General features: G+C 40.0%; 1 long non-coding RNA gene across 1 annotated transcript; it reads right to left on the bottom strand.

The window, feature by feature from the left end:
- Positions 1–347: 347 nt before the first annotated feature.
- On the bottom strand, positions 348–23,065 carry LOC124138329. Its single transcript, XR_007218366.1, has 3 exons — positions 23,033–23,065; positions 1,586–1,828; positions 348–517 (listed from the first exon to the last, which is right to left on the bottom strand). It is a non-coding gene; the product is annotated as an uncharacterized LOC124138329 (long non-coding RNA).
- Positions 23,066–23,396: the final 331 nt, after the last annotated feature.

Genomic DNA, 23,396 nt, shown 5'->3' with positions numbered 1-23,396 from the left:
AACAGACAACGTGCCATGACATAAGGTCCCTTAAAAAATACGTTTGGGTGAGGGATAACAGAATGTACGAAAACGGACATTGCAATATGTGGACTAACTATTTTAAGATGGGGTATTGTATACGTTAGTTAAAGTTTCTGCTCATAGTCCTAAATGATAAATCGCGACATGATAATAAAATCCTGGTATTGGCAAAATACTTCATATGAGTGGTAGCTGGGTGACTGAGTGGATATCTTGTCATCGTGCCCAGACAGTGAGGTCAGCGGCGGCGTTAAAGAAACAAAGTAAGGCCGCCTATGATCTTTGCTGGCTGAGCAGCATTCATATTCACCTGAAGTCGGATGTAATGTTAGGAGATGAGCGTTCTTCTCGGCGGTGTCCACGACAACAAGTCTTGCTCCAGCATCTCTGCACGCAGTCTCTGCCGTAGTTATGTCCACCTTGTAATCATTGCGCTTGTAGCAGAGATTTGAGGGACGGTGGTAAATCCAGCCAGCTGATAACGGACATCCAGCTAAAAGAGAGACTTTTATTGATTAAGTGAAATATAAACGAGATAATAGATAATAAAAGATGTAATGAGTTGGTCATGCTTAATGTGGGAGGAAAGCCCGAAGTGATGCAGGTCTCAGACGTTTACCACTTCTTGACCGAAGTAACATATGAGTGCTTCCTCGCACGTTGGACTTCCTCTTTGATAACATCCGTATACAAATTGTGGGGAAGATATTTTACCAAGAAATAGGCATCCCCATGGGAACCAATTGTGCTCCCCTTCTCGCTGATTTTGCTGATCTGTTTCGAAATTTATGTCAGTCCAAACAAGTATATTTGGCCAAGAAGTTTAACTTAAGCTTCAGGCATATCGATGATCTGATGCAGTTTAATAACCATCAAATAGCCACGCCCCTTCCACTGATTTACCCACCTGCTAGTGACATATTGGAGACCAGGGAGGCTGGCTCATCTGTTTCAATTAAGGACCATGCATAAAGATTCAGAGTGACAAAACACTCCCCTCAAGATTGTATGACAAGAGGGATGACTTCAAATGTTCAATAGTCAAACTCCCCTTCAATGTCGGCCAATATTCCAGCAGCTCCAACCTTTGGTGTTTACTTTTCACAACTTTGAGATACAACCGAGCATACTTGTATGTTTTGTCAGGTGAACTATTAACTTGACTCACATCGAGCATGCTCTTTCTGCTAAAATTTCAAACAGCGTCATACGACTCTAGCTCAAAAGTTGGTTGATCAAGGTTTCAACATTTAAGGCCTCAGTAAAGCTTTCAAAACGTTTTATGGTAGACATCCCCAAATTTGACCAATCAGTGACAAAGATCATGTCCGATACATTTCCCTATTTGGACTTATACCATATGTTCCCGTTTTTTTCAGGTGAACTATTGACTTTCCTTTGCATGTGTTTGTGACGAGTGCCATCAATAGGACGGGATTCGCTCACCTTTTCGCAAACACCTGGTATCATCACTATTTGTATATGAGCTCATGATATAGTCGGAATCGTAAATCTATGTTGACTTGTATTTACATAGCTTGGGAAACGCTTCATCCCCTACCTTGGTTCCAAGTGTACAGCTTCATTCCCGTGGAAGATGCTAGAACACTGTCGCCTTCTCGATATACGTGCGATGACACTGCACATTGGTGAGTCGCTTTGTTGTAGAAGATGGAGGAACATCCAGTGCTTGAGTAACACTGTATCACACAGTTGAACAAAGTGCTTGTCATGGCTGGTGTCAGACTGGTGTCAAGAACATCAGACAGGGCGACTGACATGAATAACTGTATAGCCATTGTGCCTGCAAAGTTGGAATCGAACCATATAACTTCCGTAATGTGTATGTTGTTTAACAGCGCCATATTTCAGCCTTATTTTTTTTGGCGTTTTATTCCTTCATACTAAAGGTACACAGTTGTTAAAGAACAAAAATCGAATTGTGAAAAACAAAATGGCCTTGGCATTTGGAATACTGACGGAGTGTTAAAAGTGGACGTTAAACCCAACTCACTCACTCACTCACTCAAAAATGGTAATTTTCAATATGGCGGTTATGTTTAATATTGTATAGGAATCGGTTAAGTCGTCTCTTATGATAATAGTAACACATAAAACCGTTACTTCATATGGAGTGTATTCCTTGGAGTTTTCTGAAAGCGATCTTTGCGCAAAGTGCATTATCGTTCGTGATAACAAGTACCATGTCTTCAATCAGAAATAGTCAAGTATGTGATTGGTTGAAATTGGGGGTCAAGGTAATTAAACCGGGAGTACATATGACGTTCGTTGGAAGCTAGCTGGATGCATTTAAATTGTCATGCAATGCACATACGTATTTATTTCTAACACCAGTAGTGAAGTTTCTAAAAGGGGAGTTCATGGACCTCTATTGATGCTGATGTAGCTACAGGCATGGCATGTATTTCATCCAACCGGAAGTGGTATCATTAAACCGGAAATGAAGTTACAGGCACAACATGTTCTGTCTTATATTGTCTTCCTTTAGACATGTGTTTACATTTTTTATGCAAATTGTGTGGATGCCGCGTGCTACCGATAGGGCAAGTGAGTGAGTGAGTGAGTTTTACGCCGCTTTTAGCAGTATTCCAGCAATATCAAGGCGGGGGACACCAGAAATGGGCTTCACACATTGTACCCATGTCGGGAATCGAACCCGGGTCTTCGGCGTGACGAGCGAACGCTTTAACCAATAGGCTACCCGACCGCCCCGATAGGGCAAGACATGCGTACTCGCGAACACCTGGTGTCATCACTGGGTTTTTTGTGATCATATCATATATTGTTCACCGCGCTTTGATTTTCTGGCGTTTGCGTTTATATTTATGTTTTCCCTTCCCTCTGTGTGAGCGATAACTATTGATCCGCCTGTTTGTATAGATATCCATATGTAGCTGGTCACTGATTTTTTGTGTGATCCATTCACATAATTTTCACCGCTATTTTTCCTTTACGCCCCATGGAACCTGCTTCAGAGACTGGTGATTATCCGGCGTTGGCGTTTTAAATTCGTAAACCGGAAGTGATATCACAAACCTTGAAGTACTACTATTTTTTTATTAATGCTGTTAGAGGCACCTAAGTGATGTCATTAACCCAGAAGAGATAATAACTTTGTCATGAAGTTAGCTAGTGTCGGTGCACTACAATGAGCATGATGTCCCAAACAAGAAGTCGAGTCATTAAACTGGAAGTGCCTTTACTTTAATTTGATTTAAGTGGCTACAAGCACTGCCCCTTTTAAGATTGTACTCCACCGGGTCCAATTTTCTCCCAAATCGAAGTGATATCATTATAACGGAAGTCCTTTTAATTTTGGTGTTAAGGTAGCTAGAAACATAGGATTAACTGTTTGTGCATACGTTTCCCGAAATAGGGACCGATGTAATTAAACATACTTTGGTATTAAGGCAGCATGGGGTTCAGTATTGGGGCATTCAGGGAAGGGACGGTTGGGCATGGAGTAGTCTGTCTTACAGACCCTGATACAAATATATATCAAATACAGCCCATGCAAGTCTATAATGTTTGGCAAGTCTATATTACTCTGAAAATGAAGAGAGTCACTGGGCTCCCTTTTATTATATTTTTATTACGATATGTTCATTTCAGAGACTAGATGTTAGTCTAGGCATTGAGCTGCAAACACCTTTTTACTTTGTGTTTCACAATCGCACTATTTTGGGTAAAAAACACCAAAGACACCACACAAGACATTAACTCTGAAGTTTGTTTTCTCTTGAATAAATATTACCTTGGTCTCAAGATTATTTTTGATTCTAGCAATAAAGTGAAACGTTTGGAAACGAATACCAATTCAAACGCTTTTTAAAAGACCACATAAAGTAAGCTGTTGGTCTCAAGGCGTACCAAAACGAATGTGACAAAAGTGGTAAGCAACTATATTATTTAGCACGTTATCCTTAATACAGCGTAGCTGTCAAAGCGGGACGGGTGTACCCACAGATGGCATGATAGATTAGATAGACCTAAACATTGAATGTCATGGGTATGTTGCATCCCTGTACGTACCCCAAATATTTCGATTGGAAACTGTCTGCAGTGGTTCTTAAATTAGCATAAGATAACCCTTAACCACCTGCGTAGACCATGTTCAAAATTGGACCAAAACCCCATTGAATACAATTCAAATATTTATCACAAATGTGCCCCGCAACAGACGGGATCGAATCATTTGTGATACCTCATTCTATTTCTCCTGGAGTACTATGTACTAAGTGTCCTTTGTGGAATTATTGATTTATTTATTTCAGTGTGAATGTCAGCGTCAGAGTCGCAAAGTGCACACAAAAAATGAATGCTACGCATACTGTACACTGCTGGTAGATAATCAATCATATGTTTTGTGTTTTACGGGTTGCATATTAAATATTTCATCCGTGAGAATCGTTTACTTACCAAAGGATTTCCGCCGATCAGAAACATGTGAGCATCGTAAGCGGGAAAGTCGATAGATGACGCAGATTGTATTGTGTCAGGGTAAGTACCGTACATGGAAATATTGTTTAAAAAGCTGCTGTTGTTTAAACGGGTATTTAACGGGTCTTGAGTATTGAAATTGTATTGACAATGTGTTTTACATTCGAGTGCATCTATAACTGATGTTTGTTTGTTTGTTAGTTTGTTGTTTAACGTCGCACGCAGCAATATTCCAGCTATATGACGGCGGTCTGTAAATTATCGAGTCTGGACCAGACAATCCAGCGATTGACAGCATGAGCATCGATCCACACAATTGGGATCGATGACACGTATCATCCCAGTCAGCGAGCCTGACCACCCGATGCCGTTAGTCGCCTTTTACGACAAGCATAGTCGCCAGGTCAACATTGTCTTCAGCGTTTAGTTCAACCCTGAGAAAACCGAAAGTATTTCATTCTCCCACAAAACGGTACCATTAAATCTCCTAATGGATGCAATCATTGTAAAAGAAGTTGAAATGCATAAACATTTAGGCATAGTTCCATAAATGCCCATCAGCTTGAAATAACCTTCAGTCCATATCCTAGAATATCTAGAAAGAGAGTATAGTTGATAATACCGTCCCTTCATTATTCGAGGTCTACCACCAAAAACAACCATTGTCGTTTATTTACCTTCAACCCCAAATCAATTTCCATTCAAATATAAAACAGAATGTGTACTATAACAGAATAAAGCTTTGATTTCCCCACATAAAGATCAATTTCTTTAAGACAATTGTGATGATTTGCTTTACGTCATCCAATATTGGATAAATATTGAGCAATGAAATTCCAAAGATATGAACAAAGCAAAACATGTTATCACCAAAAGAAGAAACATGCATACCAAGGTATAGCTTCAAAAACTGAGTGAGTGAGTCGGGTTTAACGCCGCTTTTAACAGGATTCCAGTTATATCGCGGCGTGTCAGCTTAATGTGGGAGGAAAGCCCGAAGTGATCAGGTCTCAGACGTTTACCACTTCGGTGAAACCCATGAGCACGGGTATGGTGCTGATAAACCTAGAAACATAATCGAGGCGAACCGGGATTCGAACATACAATCATAGGTTTCTGGCGTGCCTAAGGGACACAACTCTGCACAGCGAATCGCGGCGCCTTAGACGACTGGGCCACCCGTGCCCCCTTCAAGACTGGCAATTTCAGATAACTGTGTGGTTTTGGTTGGTTTGTTGGCTTGTTGTTTCACGTGGCACTCAGCAATATTCCAGCTATATGAAGGCGGTCTGTAGATAATCGAGTCTGGACCAGACAATCCAGTGATTGATATCATGAGCATCGATCAACGCAATTGGCATCGATGAAATGCATCAACCAAGTCAGCGAGCCTGACCACCCGATCCCGTTAGTCGCCTCTTACGACAAGCATAGTCGCCTTTTACGGCAAGTATTGGTTGCTGAAAAGATATTCTACTGCGGCTCTTCACTGGTCCTTTGTGATTATGGAAAGGGTTTGTCGATTACATTTACAAGCCCAAAAGATACTCTTATATGTAGCTCTAGTCACAGAACTTAGAATAGCATTGTATCGTGAATACTTAAAGTCATATTATAAACTGACGTCCAAAAGAAACTTTACCAGAGTTTGAAATCACTCTTGCTCAAAAACAACAAAACATACATGCATGAAGTAAAGTGTATTGAGAAGATACTTATATATGTCAACATAATCAACACTGAAAATGACAATCATACCGCGACCGAGAATGACGTCAGAGCCCCCCAAAGTTGGGTGTAGTACAAAACTCGAACTTTCAGAATCATGGACAATAGGCAGAGTGCATAAACAATCGCTCACGTTCCATAACAAGTCATTAGTAGCGTGTGTGACCACCAAATGCCTCAATACACGCAAAAACTCTTCGACGCACAGAAAAAGTCAGTCGTCTGATGAGGTCACGTGGGATTTGACGCCATTCTTCTTGGAGGGCCAAGCTCAGTTCTTGCCGGTTGGCTGGAGAGTGTGGTCGTTGTCGAACACGACGATCCATCAAGTCCCAGAGGTGTTCTATGGGGGACATGTCGGGTGAGCGTGCAGGCCACGGCAGGCCGTTGACGTGGTTGGCTGCGAGGAAGTTAGTGACCATTTTGGCTGTATGGGCTCTAGCGTTGTCATGCTGATAAATGACACCACGTGGCTGCTGTTGGAGAAATGGTAGGACAACTCGACGAAGAATGTTATCCGTGAAACGCTGTTTCCGTCAACGATGACCAGCGGTGACCTCTCCTGCCCACAGATCCCTTCCCACACAATGACACTCCCTCCATCATATGGTACGACCTCCTCCACGCAACACGCCGCCGTTCGTTCACCCCTTCGTCGGTAACTCGTTGTCTTCCATCAGCCCTTAACATACAGAATCGACTTTCGTCAGTGAAGAAAACCGTCTGCCGGTCACGTCGTTGCCAACGCCGTACAGTCCGGGCCCATCTCAATCGCAGATGACGATGATGCGCTGTCAATAGTCTGTCCTCTGTATGGTATAAAAGCCTTGATTCCATGAGCCCTGAGTCTCCTGGCCGCTGTCTGTCGACTAGCCCTGTGACCTAAGGCATTTGTCGCCAATGACGTCACTGTCAGGAAGCGATTTCGGAGGTGCAAGGTACGCAAGTACCGGTCATCACGGGGCGTGATCACCCTGGGTCTGCCTGTTCTTGTCCTGTCAGCGGTCCGCCCTGTCTATCTGTAACGTTGCATCAAGTTGGTAACGGCAAAGCGGGAGCAACCGAAGGTTCGTGCAATATGGGCGTGGGTGGCTTCCATCTCTACCATGCCCAAGGCTCGTTCACGTTGTTCGACTGTGAGTCGTGGCATTTCTTTTGAGTGTTTTTTTATCACTGTGGATGTCTGACTTGCCGTTGCAATCGTTCTATACCCTTACCCGCACGTGCATTTGCAGTTGTCCGTGGTGCACGTGTTTTTCACTTTTTCGCGTGTTATCTCGCAAACATGTAACAGACGATTAACATTTTCTGCATACACTATTGTTGTATTGAGTAGTATAGGTAATGATGGTTCTGGCTCATTTCCACTGGAGCAGGATTCATATACCTATACCACCACTACAGATGGAATTTTTTATGCCAAAATGATTATGCGATTCAACGATAGTCATAGGATTCAGCTAAATTGGCTCCAGCTCACCACCACCTGGAGCCAATGATATAAATTTTTATAGGTAATGATGGTTCTGGCTCACTTCCACTGAAGCAGGATTCATATACCTATACCACCACTACAGGGGGCATTTTTTATGCCAAAATGACTATGCGATTCAACGATAGTCATGAGATTAAGTTAAATTGGCTCTAGCTGACCAATACTTGGGGCCAATCATTGCTTTAGATGAGCCTAAATGGTAATAAAAATATTCTTCATTATTTTTATCGATAAAGCGATATGCAACATTTTTATTAAGTTCTTCGTTCATTTTACTAGGAGACCAGACTATATAACTACATTCTTTTTGTAAATTGATAAGAAACAATTTATAACCGTATTTGGTTGGTTTGACATCACTGATATAATAAAAACCTTGTGGTAATTCTCTCCATTTAATAGCTTTCTCCATTATTATATATGTATGTAAGCATTTGTCTAAATGTGATCAAACGATAGTAAGCAATCTATTTTTAATCTCCAACCAGTTCTTTGGTTTTGGCACGGAATAATTGACGCGCTTGTTGCCTCCCCTGTTCTATGAACTTTTTTTTCTCGTCTTCCCTAATACCACTGGTCTTATGAGATTTTGATCGAATCTCCTGCTTCATTTCATTGTATTTGGTGAGTTCCGACAGCACTAAACGAAACTCATCCTCGGATATCTTACAATCGGCCATTGCTGTCGAAATATGATCCTCAATGCTGTTCAACTTTGCTTCGGCGAGTATCCGAATACTATCGTGTTTTAATGCTTTCTTTTGCAACCTACGAGAAATGAATTTTATCGCTATTCCTGTTAGTCCCGAGACTCCAGCGGCTATTTCCATGCCGAGCACGATAGGCGCGGCGATTATAGTTGATAGTACCCGCTACACCGAGTCCCATGCCAGATACTACAAGAGCGGTGTCAACTCCGTCCAGAGCATTCACGGCTCTGCGATACTTTTTATACAATCCAAGTCTCAACTCCCTATCCTTCTCTATTCGATGTTTTATGTCGCTTATTTGATGTAATCGAAATCCATCAACAGTATCCATCTTTTCAAATGCTTCATCGAGCGCTGGATATAAACTCATAGTGTATATTACGATCATATAATAGTCTTTAATTGGTCTTGCTTAAATGTTTTGAGACTATACATCAACCTTATCAAATGTATATTATACGGCAAGAATATCTTAGTAAGAGAAATGCTGTCACTTTTAATAATTTGGACCCCCTCGAGGGTTGCAACGGGTGATGCTCCGATATGAATAATACTGCAACGTCGACGCTCGTGTTTCTTGAGCCATTTAATCGATAGACCTGGTAATATTTCGAAGGCATCTTCCGGTACATCTCCGAACAAGACTTCAATAATAAGCGTGGAAATATTAGGTATTGCACTCAAGTTATCTTTAATATCTTCGAATTCAGTAATCAAATTTAAACTAACATATTTTAAGGCCGGACGACTATATAACATATGACCTGGGTTTTCTGGCAGGGGAGTGACTAACACACTTTTTCGTTTTGACGGGATATAAGCCGCGAGTACGATGCCACTATTTATTATCATAGTTAAATTATGTCCATTACCCATCATCACATAAGGTGGGGTAATGACGATATTCAGTAGCCACTCGATGTTTGCTTCGACCATAGTCCAGTTATTCTCACCGTTGAGAATAATATTGTACGAAGTGTTTTTAATGAGTCTACTAACGTCGACATCGCTTAAATCTGCTAGATTACCCGTGAATGTGACTTCTTTCCGCTTGTATACATTACCGTGTAAGTGTAAAGCGTATAACTTACCATTGTAACCGGGTTTATCAAATCCTTCTGTGTCTCCGAGATCGGAAAGCGCAATTGTATTACATTGCCTTAGTGTTCCAGGGCCTGATGCATCAACCATTATTTTTAATATGGAGTGTTACACTTAAGTATCCTATATGTACAGGTTGATGTTTTACATCTAATACAGAAATTTTGAGGTCTGAAATAATACCACGCTTCAATTTTTTATATTGTAATGACGAGAAAAATTCCGTTCTACCGCTATTATATTTTTCATTTTTCACTGGAACAGATCTGAGTAGAGTTGAAGGACTTTCTAGTTGAATATTATCCGTCGTGCTTATTTGATCAAGATGGATGAACAACTCTTTATAGGGAACTAAATCGGGTAATTTAACCTCCTGATCTGGTAACTTGTTAATTGTGCCAACTAAGCGTGTAAATTCAAGTGTAGGTGATTGGTCCAATAAAAGTATAGTTTCTTCATGGTCGAATTTCACTGTCCCAGTTGCTTCATTTTGTGTGAGACTAATTCTATTAGGCTTAAAAATTTCATCATTGAGTGAGCTTACGCTGTAATACCCATCAGGTATAGTAATGTATTTGACAGTACCAAGTACGGATAATATCATTATCCTATTATTATCTTTTGCAGCATTTATATTGGTCCACCTCGGGTAATACATTACATCGCATAGAGCGACTTCGAGTTGTCCATCCGAGTTATCGATAGTACAAAGCAGTTGAATAGACTGACTATTTGTTATTCCCAGGAGTGTAACATATATATCAAATATACAATGATACTATATCATAACTTAAATATGGAATCAACCATTATATATAATATGGAGTGTTACACTTAAGTATCCTATATGTACAGGTTGGTGTTTTACATCTAATATAGAAATTTTAAGGTCTGAAATAATACCCCGCTTTAATTTTTTATATTGTAATGTTGAGAAAGATTCCGTTCTACCACTATTGTATTTTTTTCATTTTTAACTGGAATAGATCTGAGTAGAGTTGAAGGACTTTCTTGTTGAATATTATCCGTCGTACTGATTTGATCAAGATGGATGCACAACTCTTTATAGGGAACTAAATCAGGTAAATAGAGTCCCTGATCTGATGTCTTGATTACTGTTATTTCTCCTCCCCATCCAAGTGTGTATGCTAAGTTCTCGTAAAGCTTTACATCCTTTTTTCCAGCGTTTAAAATCAGTAACCCATTTGACTCATTTTGTGTTAGACTAATCCCATTAGGCTTAAAAAATTCATCATTGAGTGAGCATACGCTGTAATACCCATCAGGTATAATGTATTTTTGACCATTTATTTCTGTCTCATTGTTATAACCTCTCGCAGCATTTATATTGGTCCACAGTGGGTAATACGTTACATCGCATAGAGCTACTTCGAGTTGACCATCCGAGTTATCGATAGTATGAAGCAGTTCAATAGACTGACCATTTGTTATTCCAGGGAGTGTAACATACATATTAAATATACATTGATACTATATCATAACTTAAATATGAAATCAACTTACATTACTAATCAATCAATTATAGTAACTGCCTCCGGTGCTGAGTTTACCGTTAAATTCCACGATATCTTTGAAAAATACAGTTTCACGGCAACTAACGATAAAATGGTGGACGATTGGTTTAACTGTCCGATGCAATTTTGGCAGAATCAGTTAAACTTTGCCGTATGGTGTGCCACAACGGGATGTGGCGTATCTGTTAATGCCCCAGGATTTATACTATATAAGTCTGTTATATTATTTCATGTGTACTATCAGATTAGACGTATACTTAAAGAAATTAGTGCTCCATTACCGCTGGATCCAGCATGGAATCACGCAAATAATCATTATAATAAGAGGGCCTTCGAACGTATTTGTAATGAATTTAATGTTTCTACGAGTAAAGATTGGTGCATTAAAGGACCTAGCCATGGTCTAGGTATTCCGTACAATGGACAAAGAACTATTAAAGATAAAAGCGATTATTTAATTAAAGAGGGTGTGATCCCTTCAGGCTTTGCTCTCTCGAGTAAACAGTTTAGAGCAGATCGTATGAACTTTGAGAGTGGCATATATTATAACAAAGTTTGTGCATCCAAACAATACAACAGACGCTTGGAATGAATTTCTTAATGATAAAACGGAAAATAATTTTACTAACCCAGGATTTGAAAGAGTTAATGAATCGATAAGAACTTATGTGTGGGCAATTCTCGGAGCACAATCGCAAACACGAACGTCCATTATCGGTTCTGGGACGGCGTTCGATGCGCAAAAACAGTTTGTCGCAAACGTGGAGGACGCCATTAATTCACCAGTTGACATACCATCGTCTATAAAGCGTTTTCAAGATGCATTACAGTACGCTCAATCCAAAGTGGACTACGTTTATGCACCGGGACTATACATGTCTCCGAGTAATATGGAACTTAAGATCGGTCAAGTGATAGGTTATGATGATAAAATTGTTATCTCTACTGATCAACAAAAACCAGGTATAAATTCAGATATTAACGTCGAATTAATAACGCAAACAATCACGGGCGAAAAGGGAATAGTCAAGCCACAAACACCACATGTTTCACAAATATCTACTGACGCACAAGTGTCACCGCATATTGAGACTAAAAATCAACAACATATCAATGAAAAAACAGCGCTGGTAGTGGGTGGAGTCATGGTTGGTTTACTCATGATTTGCTTAAATAGTTCTTAGCGAATACGTACAACAGCCCTGCAATTGCTACGATCAGCCCCCACAAGTTTTGACTAAGCCAAGTGGTGGTCTTAGCTAATAAATTCAATAGCCAGGAAACAATACTCCCTATTATACCGGGAAGTGCGGCCGCGGCTTTCTCAGCGAGCTTTCCCAGTGCTGAACCTAATGCTTTTAAATGCTTTTTTATCCACTCTTTTATCCCGTTTTTATCGTTAGGCGGTGTACTACCACCTGTACTGCCACCTGTTAACGAGAGAGTCAAAGTCGATATAATAAATCCCAACGCGGTTAAAATACTGGCAATGGTTATTCCCTGTTCTCTGAACAATGTTTTAATTTTATCGGCCAGTGTAGTGTCATCGTTGAGGACTTGATCGATAGTTTCTCGAATTCGACTGATTTGCGAACGAAGTGCCTTTCTATTACTGGAAGCTGCTTCGAGGCGGGCCGATCTTTCGTCTTCTAAGTCACGTATTCTTTTCGCTATGCGGCGTCTACTGAACTCATCGAGGTCCGCCTCGTCAAGTTTTGTTTTCTCGTAAGCTATATGCTTGTCGATTTCGGATATCTTGGCTGTATTATTGATGAGTTCTCCCCGCATTGTTCGCATTGCCTTCTCAAGACCTCGTAATTCCCTAATACTAAACCCCGATACCTGTAACGTGGAATTATTGTAATAGGTATCCAAGATTTCATAGGATACATGTTTTCAATATAACAATGTCTTCGCAATACGGACGCAAGTTAAACCCACAACGTAGACTTCGAGATCCATTAGGGGTCAAAGCAATTTGTCAGTCTGTAACTATAACTAATAACCCTAGTACCATCGATCAGAATCAAACGCTTCTGGTTCGCTTTCCTAATCTCGGCGCACACGATGTGTTAGTTCCGGGAACTGTCCGACTAGCATTTACGATTAGTTTGACTTCTACCGACGTTAACAGGGAGCCCGTTCAGAACATAGGTCGTGCTATCGTTAAGAAAATCGCCATTAAAATTAGCGGTAATGAGGTTTTGAGTATCGACGATAGCGATGTATACTATTGTTACATGGATCTCTGGAGAACGGATAAAGAGTGGGAAAACTTACAGTACCAAGGTATTTGTAATAAGAATACATTGAGACTGCGCGTGGGTGCTGAAAATGGTGTTGATACCAACGAAAAAGATAAGGCCATTGCCGACGCATTACGTAACCGATTCTATATTCCCCTAGACTTTGAATTACTAGATTCCCACATGCCCTTTTATCAAGCATCCCTAGGTGATAGGTTAGAATACGAACTCACTTTTAATGACTACGGTAGAGTAATCAGAGCTGCTGAAGATGCTAGCTATTCCATTGACAATATCTCGCTCGAGTACGATATGATAACGGATCCCGCATTAGCCAGACAAATTCGTAACCATTATTCGGGAAGTTTAGCCATTTTGTACGATCGCGTGCTGCGACATCGAAATATCACGAGGGACAAAAAAGATACAATGTGGAATATAAATCTAAACGTCCCCACGAGGTCGCTGAAGGGTATTTTAATGTTGTTCGAGGATCCCTCCGATACGTTTAAAAGAAATACCGAGAAGTTCTACAATCCCAAGATTACAAAAGTAGAATTGACTATCGAGGGCGTTCCTAATCAACTATATAGCCAAGGAATGCTAGCATATCACCAGTGGGATGAGATTAAAAAACTTCCTTCTATAAAACGTTCTCCGGATGTTAACGCGGTCGTGAAAGATCTGTCTCTCGGGAGTGTATCGATGGGTGAATACCTCACCACGAAGTACGCGCTATGGCTCGACATGATAACAATGGACAATGACCAACTACATGGCAGCAGGAGGAGAATAGAAAATGCTAGCGAGGGTGTCACCATACAGATAACGAAGCTCCAGGAAACGGCTGGTAAATTAAACATATATTTGTACGTGATTATGAATGCGCAATTTAATATACAGAATGGTAGATTCGTGCAAGCAATCTATTGATAATCTTTTACCTAAAGATCCGCACTGCACTATCATATGCGGGCAAACGGGCTGCGGAAAAACAGCTTTTATTCTAGATATTTTAGAAAGTCATTATCAGGACGTTTTCGATCATATTATTATTCTGTGCCCGACTATAAGCGTTAATAAAACATACTTATCGAGAGATTGGGTAATGAATGACGACGGGGTACACAGAGTCGATCCGGGCGATCGTTTACAAGACTGTCTCCGAGTATGTCACAAAAAATACAAAGGAGAATCAACCCTTTTCGTAATAGACGACTGCAGCGCGAGTAAAGAACTCACAAAAAAGAAAGATATGCTTTTGTATTTAGCATTCTCCGGTCGGCATACTCAGCAAAGCATTTGGGTACTTACTCAAAAATACAACTCTGTCCTGAAAGATCTCAGAGAGCAGACCAAATGGGTAGCATTCTTTCATTGCAAAGACCGAGATTCATTCGAGGAATGTTTACGCGAAAATGATGTTATTTATACCAAGGGCGATCGAGATAAAGTCAGAAAAGTGTTAGCGGCAACGAAGCACTGTAAACTCGTATTAAAAACCGATCAACCAGCTGCTTATGCAATTGCTTAGTAAATTATAGCAAAAATGTAGCAAAATGTAGCAAAATATAGCAAAAAAGTAGCAAATTGAACATTAGCGGCTAATATTACATAAAATGTGGTTCGAAATCCTCATTCTTTCGCAACAGTTCATTATTACGGGATGTATTGGATATGCCATATTATATTATGTTAGACTTAAATATCTCCTTAGGTATTACATTATGGAATGCGACGAACTCATTGAACAAATGCTCAAAGAATCTGAGCCTGATGTAGATAAATCTTTAGATAAACATAGAGAAAGACTCGCCACTTTGGTAGCCGGAGAAGAGAAAACGTCACCCCCACCGCAACAACAAGTTCAATTAGAGGTTAGTCCTCATATAATGCTATAAGAAGCATGACTACTCCAATTACAGACGGTAAAATGTTGGTAAACGCGATGTATCATTCAGCGGTGGTCACCGGCTTGGCCATTGGCTATGCTCGTATGGCTAAAATGATTACTAAAGCCACACCTCCCAAGCTAGATTTTAATGGATTTGATATAGGTATGATGGTTCTGGATATTGGATTAGCAATGGCAACGAAGGATATGCTCATCAAACAAGGACTTATCCGGGAAGACATAATGAAGTAATTAAACATTTGAATATTTTATATTCATATACTATGGCAACAATTGCGATGATGGTCGGTGGAGCTGTTGTTAATGCTCTAGCTTTTTCGGGGAGTAATTATTTATTTTCCAGTATGAGGGAATCAAACGCTAAAGAAGTTGAAGAGGAGCGTAAACGACATAACGAAGCTTTAGAACAATACCAAGCAGCCCAGTTACAATATACGCAGCAGAGAATGAAGAGATTAGACTTTATTCATGAAAAACTGCTTAAGGAAGGACATTCAATTCAAACGTTTAAGGATGTCGAATATGCCATGCACGAATACTACCTCGTTTTGGGGAAAAAACTAGACCCAATACCGATACCAACAATGAGTCAGTTTTATACACCGTCAGAGGCTCAGAAAGACCGAGAGGTCACATTTGTGATAATGGGGTTATCTGCTCTATTGATTTTCAGCTATACAATAGCTACTCATAAATAACCACAGCTGTGGCTATGCATAAACCGTGACCTAGTTATAGCGATCTATAAATAGCCTAATCAATATCTCGCCTAGTGTAGATGTGATTTGCATTTAGACAAATGATATGATAGATGTATATACCATGAATAATTGCAAATTGACACTCATGGGGAAGACGACTCTATGTAATCGACGCTGTGTTGATATTTACTGCGGTATACACAATTATTACATCAGGCGCGGACACATAAACTATAAGTGTTCTGAATGCGGGATAGGGGTCAAAGGTCGTTATAGTTTATGCAAGAAACACGGTGCTGATAGGGTCAGGAACCAGATTATTCATGCTAGGAAGAGAGATTACATCAATGAGAGGAATAGGTTGGGGAGAATACGTATTTAGATATATGAAAACAACCAATTAGACATTTGTCTCATTTTGCATATACCATTCAACCACAATGGTTTTTGTTAGAGAGTTAAAAGCTATGGCAAAGCAAAGTGGCCTACGTGGATATTCTCGTATGAGAAAAGCTGAATTGATTACCTTACTCGGTTTGGAATACAACAAACCCCAGACTGTTAGAGAACTCAAAGTTCGAGCGAGAAACAGTGGGCTGAGAGGTTATTCTAAAATGAGAAGAGCTGAATTGATCGCTTTACTAGATAATAATGATGATGATGATGATATTCAACATAATGATAATAATCAACAACAACAAGAATTAATATTTGTACCCACATCCGCCGGCGTTGGTAAATATCTAAGAGGTTGGAAGATGGATATTAATTCCAACATGGATGTTAAAGATATTAAGCCCATCATATGGAGTAAAAGTAACGAGGAGTTAGATGATTTACATAGTATAAAATACCAGCTGACGATTAAAATGTCATTGAGTAAAAGTAGCGCAGATGATAGCGTCGAATATACCGAACCATATTTCCAAAGCAATCAAGAAGTTATAACCGAATCCGATACTATAAACTCATCATTAGATACATCAATTCAGAGAATACAGGAAACTTTAGAACGCTGGACTAATAGAGGTTCTGGTTGGGGTGTGGATAAAATCGATAGTTTATATTTAGATATAGCGAATTATATGCCCTTCAAAGGTGGATCTTATATAGATTTACCCCCGTATTATAAGAAGAAAAAAGCCATAATTAACGTAAAAAATAAATCCGATGACTGTTTAAGAATGATGATAAGATCTGCATTGTTCCTCGTAGACAAAAATCCGGATAGACCTTCTAGCTATCCCCAAAACGATGGACTCAACTTCGATGGTATAGACGAACCTACACCAATATCGCAAATTGATAAGGTGGAAAAGCAAAATAATTTAGCTATAAATGTTTTCGGGCATTCTAAAGGAATTGTTGTACACAGGATAAGCTCCGCTCCAGAACATATTCCCAGAATCAATTCATTTCTGATCGAAAAAGATGGAAAATATCATTATACATGGATAAAGAGTTTAAACAGGCTACTATACGATCAAACAAAACATGCTAGAAAGAAATATTTCTGCGAAAGATGCCTACATGGGTACAGCAGACAAGATCTATTAGAAGCGCATAAAGAAGACTGTAGAGGTGTTGGACAGACCGCTATCAGGATCGATATGCCTAAAGAGGGAAAAAATATATTAAAATTTGAACATTATTGTAATCAAATGCCAGTACCGTACGTAATTTACGCCGACTTCGAAGCGCTTATCAAACCCATATAAAATACCGAACGCAATACTGGTAGTAGTTTTACCTACAAAACTCAAGAACATATTCCTTGTGGGTTTGGATATATAGTTGTAAGGTATGATGGGAAAACAAACCCGCCCGTGATTTACAGAGGTCCCGATGCGGCGGGAAAGTTCCTAGAATATCTACAAAATGAAGAGAGAATAATCAGGGAAAAATCATCGTGTAAGAGACTTATGCGTATGACGAGGGATGATTGGAGTGTCCATAAGAAGTCAACGAGTTGTCACGTTTGTAATAAACCCCTGGATGGGGATTCCGTAAGAGATCATTGCCACGTCACGTGTAATTATCGGGGAGCCGCGCATAACGAGTGTAACTTGAAACTAAAAATGAATTCTCAAACAATACCCATCCCCGTTGTGTTTCATAACCTTAGGGGATACGATTCACATCTCATTATGCAAGCAATCTCAAAGACCGACGGCGGTTTAACGTGCTTTTCTAACAATATGGAAAAATACATATCGTTCTCGTTGACTAAACCTATACATTATAGGGACAAGGATGGGAAATCTAAAATAAAGCAAAGTAATGGGCTTAGATTCATAGACTCTGTACAGTTTCTGTTATCTTCCCTGGACAATTTAGTTAATGCGAACAATCCCGATGACTTCGCGACAACAAATCAATATACCGATAAGATAACTCGTCATTTGTTCCTGAGAAAAGGTGTATATCCTTACGAATATATGGATGATTGGTCTAGATTCGAAGAAACTGAATTACCACCCCTCGAATCATTCTATAGTAACTAGAATCTAGAATAACAGATGCCGATTATGAACACGCTCTGACGGTCTGGGATAAATTAGGTTGTAAGAATTTAGGCGATTATCACTATCTGTACTTAAAAACCGATGTACTGTTACTCGCCGATATATTCGAGATATTTAGAAAGACATGTTTAAAACAATACGGCTTGGACCCGGCATGGTACTATTCCAGTCCCGGACTATCGTGGGATGCATTGTTGAAGAAGACCGGCGTAGAACTAAAATTACTCACAGATTACGATATGCACTTGTTTATTGAGAAAGGATTAAGAGGTGGTATATCGATGGCAGCTAAAAGGTATTCTAAGGCTAATAATAAATTAGTGGAAGGATACGATCCGAGTAAACCCGACACGCACATATTATTTCTCGAAGCTAACAATTTGTACGGATGGGCTATAAGTCAACCTTTACCCACAGGTGGTTTTGAGTGGGTCGATGATATCAATGTTACTAATATCCATAATAATGATGAGAATAAAGGGTACATACTAGAAGTTGACTTGGAATATCCAAGTTCGTTACATAAAGACCATAACAGTTATCCGCTAGCTCCCGAAAGATTAATGGTTAATAAAGATTGGATGTCGGAATATCAATGCTCCCTGATGGGTAATAGTAGGTTAGCTAACGTAGAAAAACTCGTACCAAATTTGATGGATAAGACAAAATATATAAGTCAATACAGAAATCTCAAGTTGCATCTATCGTTAGGTATGAAACTTAAGAAAATACACAGAGTTCTAAAGTTTGATCAAAGCCCTTGGATGGAGCCCTATATAAGGTTGAACACAGATTTAAGAAAGATAGCTACCAGCGATTTCGAAAAGAATCTATATAAGCTCATGAATAACTCGGTATTTGGTAAAACTATGGAGAATCTAAGGAAGCGTGTTGATGTTAAATTAGTCAGATCTAATGAGGAAGAAAGACTCAGGAAACTTATAGCCAGTCCGGCTTTTAACAGAAGCAAGATATTCGATAACGACTTAGCCGCGTTGCATATGCAGAAGAGTAATATAAAATTCAACAGACCGGTGTACGTTGGTATGAGTATTCTCGACTTGTCAAAACACTTAATGTATGACTTTTATTACAATGAACTTAAGAAGCAATACGGCGATAGATGCGAGGTGTTATATACCGACACAGATTCTTTGTTGATGGAAATACAAACCGAGGATGTGTATAAAGATATGGCAGAAAAAATAGATATGTACGACACAAGCGATTATCCTAAAGATAATCCACTGCACAACGTTGTAAATAAAAAGGTATTAGGTAAGATGAAGGATGAATGTGCTGGGACCCCTATAGCGGAGTATGTAGGATTAAGACCTAAGATGTATTCTATAAAGAAGTCCGATAATGGAGAGATAAGAAAAGCTAAGGGCGTTAAGAAGTATGTTGTAAAAAAGCATATCAAACACGAACAGTATAAAGAATCATTATTCAACGGTAGAACGTTCAAACACAAGATGAACTCTTTAAGAAGTTACAATCATAGGATATATGGATTAAGAATGAACAAGACATCATTATCCCCCTTAGATACAAAGAGATGGATTGATAATGATGGTGTAACTACCTATGCTTATGGTTATGGTGGTAATACCGTACCGTCGGGAACTATGAACAACTCTTCTCGTACAAATGCCCTACCCGGTCCATCTTGAAGATAATAAAGAATAGGCGCTCCTTCTTTCGTAACCAATCGACTAATGTTATACGTCTTATGGGATCAGTTGCGCGACGTAGGCCTCCTTCGAGTTCACCGGCCTGGTATAAATATCTTACCCTTACTCTATCCGGAAGTTTTCGTTCTTTGCCTCTCCTCGGTGCTGAAGATTCGGAAGTCACGGATTTCATTTTAATAGCATCGGATGGTTTCTTCCCTATTAATCTCGTCACTTCATTATTCAGCGCTGATACAACGGCTGATAATCGTGTCACCCATTCGGTTGATCTCAATCGTTCCAATTTCATTTCGATCCCATACTGATAGCCAAACAAACGTTCCGCTAATGTCCTGTTAAATCTTTTGACGATAGCTTGACTGCGGTGGGCCTCTCTTTCACCACGGACGATTTCGACATCGTGCTTTGTTAAGAGTTTAGTTACCGATCCCATAAACTCGCAACCGGGATCTACTTGAAATAGCTTAGGCCATTTTAGTGGTCCGCGTTTATATATGCGACTCAGTGCATTAGCTACTTCTGTTGATTCTTTCGAGGTTAATGGCTCAGCCTCTTTGTATCGACTAGCCACATCTACTACTGTTAAAGCGTATTTATACGTTTTGCGTTTTACCTTATCGTGGGGAAGAAACAAGAGGTCAGCCTGATGAACTTCATTCGTCGTAAAAATATCAAACTTCTTCCTCGGTATATAACGCGATGCCGGTAAATATATTTGCCACATCGCTTGTTTCTTTAACCAATCCTTGGCCACATCTTTAGATACCTTAGCCGCGGTGGCTAATTTTTTTATTGCTCCTACACCTTTCCAATATCCTCGTGGGCTATAGTAAATTTTATCCATTATTAATTAATATTGATGTTTCGTTTAATACAACTCATGACTATCGTTGAATCGCATAGTCATTTTGGCATAAAAAATTCCATCTGTAGTAGCAGTATAGGTATATGAATCCGGCTCCAGTGGAAGTGAGCCAGAACCATCATTACGTATAAAAAATTTGTATCATAGACTCCAGGTGGTGGTGAGCTGGAGTCAATTTAACTTAATCTTATGACTATCGTTGAATCGCATAGTCATTTTGGCATAAAAAATTCCATCTGTAGTAGCAGTATAGGTATATGAATCCGGCTCCAGTGGAAGTGAGCCAGAACCATCATTACGTATAAAAAATTTGTATCATAGACTCCAGGTGGTGGTGAGCTGGAGTCAATTTAACTTAATCTTATGACTATCGTTGAATCGCATAGTCATTTTGGCATAAAAAATGCCCCCTGTAGTAGCAGTATAGGTATATGAATCCGGCTCCACTGGAAGTGAGCCAGAACCATCATTACCTATACTACTTATTGAGGTTATGTGTTTTAGATAGACTTCATCGAAAAACATTTTATACTTTGTCTGAAGTTTATATTTTCAGTTGGTAAAGTTTCTTTTGGACGTCAGTTTATGTTCATGTAAGAATCCACATACATCCGTATTTAAAATGACAGGTTTGTACTTATCAAACACAACAAAATACAAATTTGTACGAAACCACAAAGATACAACTGCGCCAACACATCCATAGCTTCTATTTTGTTAAAAGTAAATTGAAAAATAATATATTGAAGTCAGTAATTACAGAACTTGGTAAGCGGCCAAATTGTAAATCGTATTCAAACCTCTGAAACAAATATAGGCATATGAGTGAGTGAGTGAGGTTTAACGCCACTTTTAGCAATATTCCAGCAATATCACGGCGGTGTAGGCACATGAACTGGTCCCACATGAACGAAATTAGGTGTCATCACTGGAGGAAACAATCATGTGAAGTGTCAGCTTCACTTTTCAAGTACCTGCTGCGTGACACACAAACTCTACGACCGCCTCCGTGGTCTAATGGTAGAGCGTCCGCCCGGAGAGCGGAAGGTCCGGGGTTCGATTCCGGGCCGCGTCATACCAAAAGACGTTAAAAGATGGTACTTGTTGTAACCCTGTCTGGCGCTCGGCATTAAGGGGCTAAAACAAGGACTGGTCGGCTCGGAGTCAGTATACTGTGTCTGAGTGGGGTATTCATGTTAAACTGCGGCATGGTATCTCAGTGAGCTTGCACTATAAATCGGCATCAGTCCGGACTAGTACAAACACACACACGTAAATGCACGTCGCTATATAAATGCAATAATCTTGGACGCGACGTTAAACCCCATTTCACCTCACCTCACCTCACAAACACTCAGACACAGTATACTGACTCCGAGCCGACTAATCCTAGGTTAGCCCCTTAATGCCGAGCGCCAGACAGGGTAACAACAAGTACCATCTTTTAACGCCTTTTGGGATCGAACCCAGGACCTTCCGCTCTCTGGATGGACGCTCTACTTCTAGACCACGGAGGCAGTGCTCAGTTTGAGCAGAATATGTAATCTATACACAACAATATCATACTTTAGTTGGAAACGGAACACTCCGGGTATAATCGCTAACTAGAAACTAGATATGCGTCTCTGAATGCTTCACTTAATCGATATGAAAGTTCACGATTGGAGATATCGCATCGGAGAAATAGATTTGATTTCAATGAGATTCGTTCGTTAGTCGACGTTCCTACATCCGAACATCCAGACACACACAGACACACACAGAGATAGACAGACACACACACACACACACAGACACACAGACACACACACACACACACACACACACACACACACACACACACACACACACACACACACACACACACACACACATACACATACACACACACACACACACACACACACACATACACACACACACACACACACACTTACTTGTATTCACGTCAGAATGAGAGCAACCATAAACTAAAAACCCGTGATTAGCACCATTAGTTCCAGTTGGACGACATGCTACAAGCATACACTACCTTGTTACGGATCCTCAACCGTTCAAGTCTTCCGTCCTCAAAGCGCCAGATCTAGTGAATGCTTTGGACACTAAAACTTCTAAGTATTAAACTTCATCGACCGGTGCACGGAAACGAGAGAATCCATAAACCAAACAGGCGTTAAATGAGGTTTACTTCATCGACGTAAGATTGATGCATGCATGTATTTATGTGGCTGTTTGTACCAGTCCGGGGTTATTGAGGCAAGCCCGCTGAGATACCACAAAAATACTATATACTGACTCCGAGCCGGTGTCACGAAATATATTCGCCCCCGGAATAAAATCCCCCCCCCGTCCCCCCCATTTTTAATTTAATTTGCTATTCATAGGTGGCTTCAATC

The sequence above is a fragment of the Haliotis rufescens genome, unplaced genomic scaffold, assembly GCF_023055435.1.
Source record: "Haliotis rufescens isolate VD_foot unplaced genomic scaffold, xgHalRufe1.0.p SCAF_5, whole genome shotgun sequence".
NCBI lineage: Eukaryota > Metazoa > Mollusca > Gastropoda > Lepetellida > Haliotidae > Haliotis > Haliotis rufescens.
Note: the sequence above shows the minus strand (reverse complement) of the source record. Positions and strands in the feature narration are given on the sequence as shown.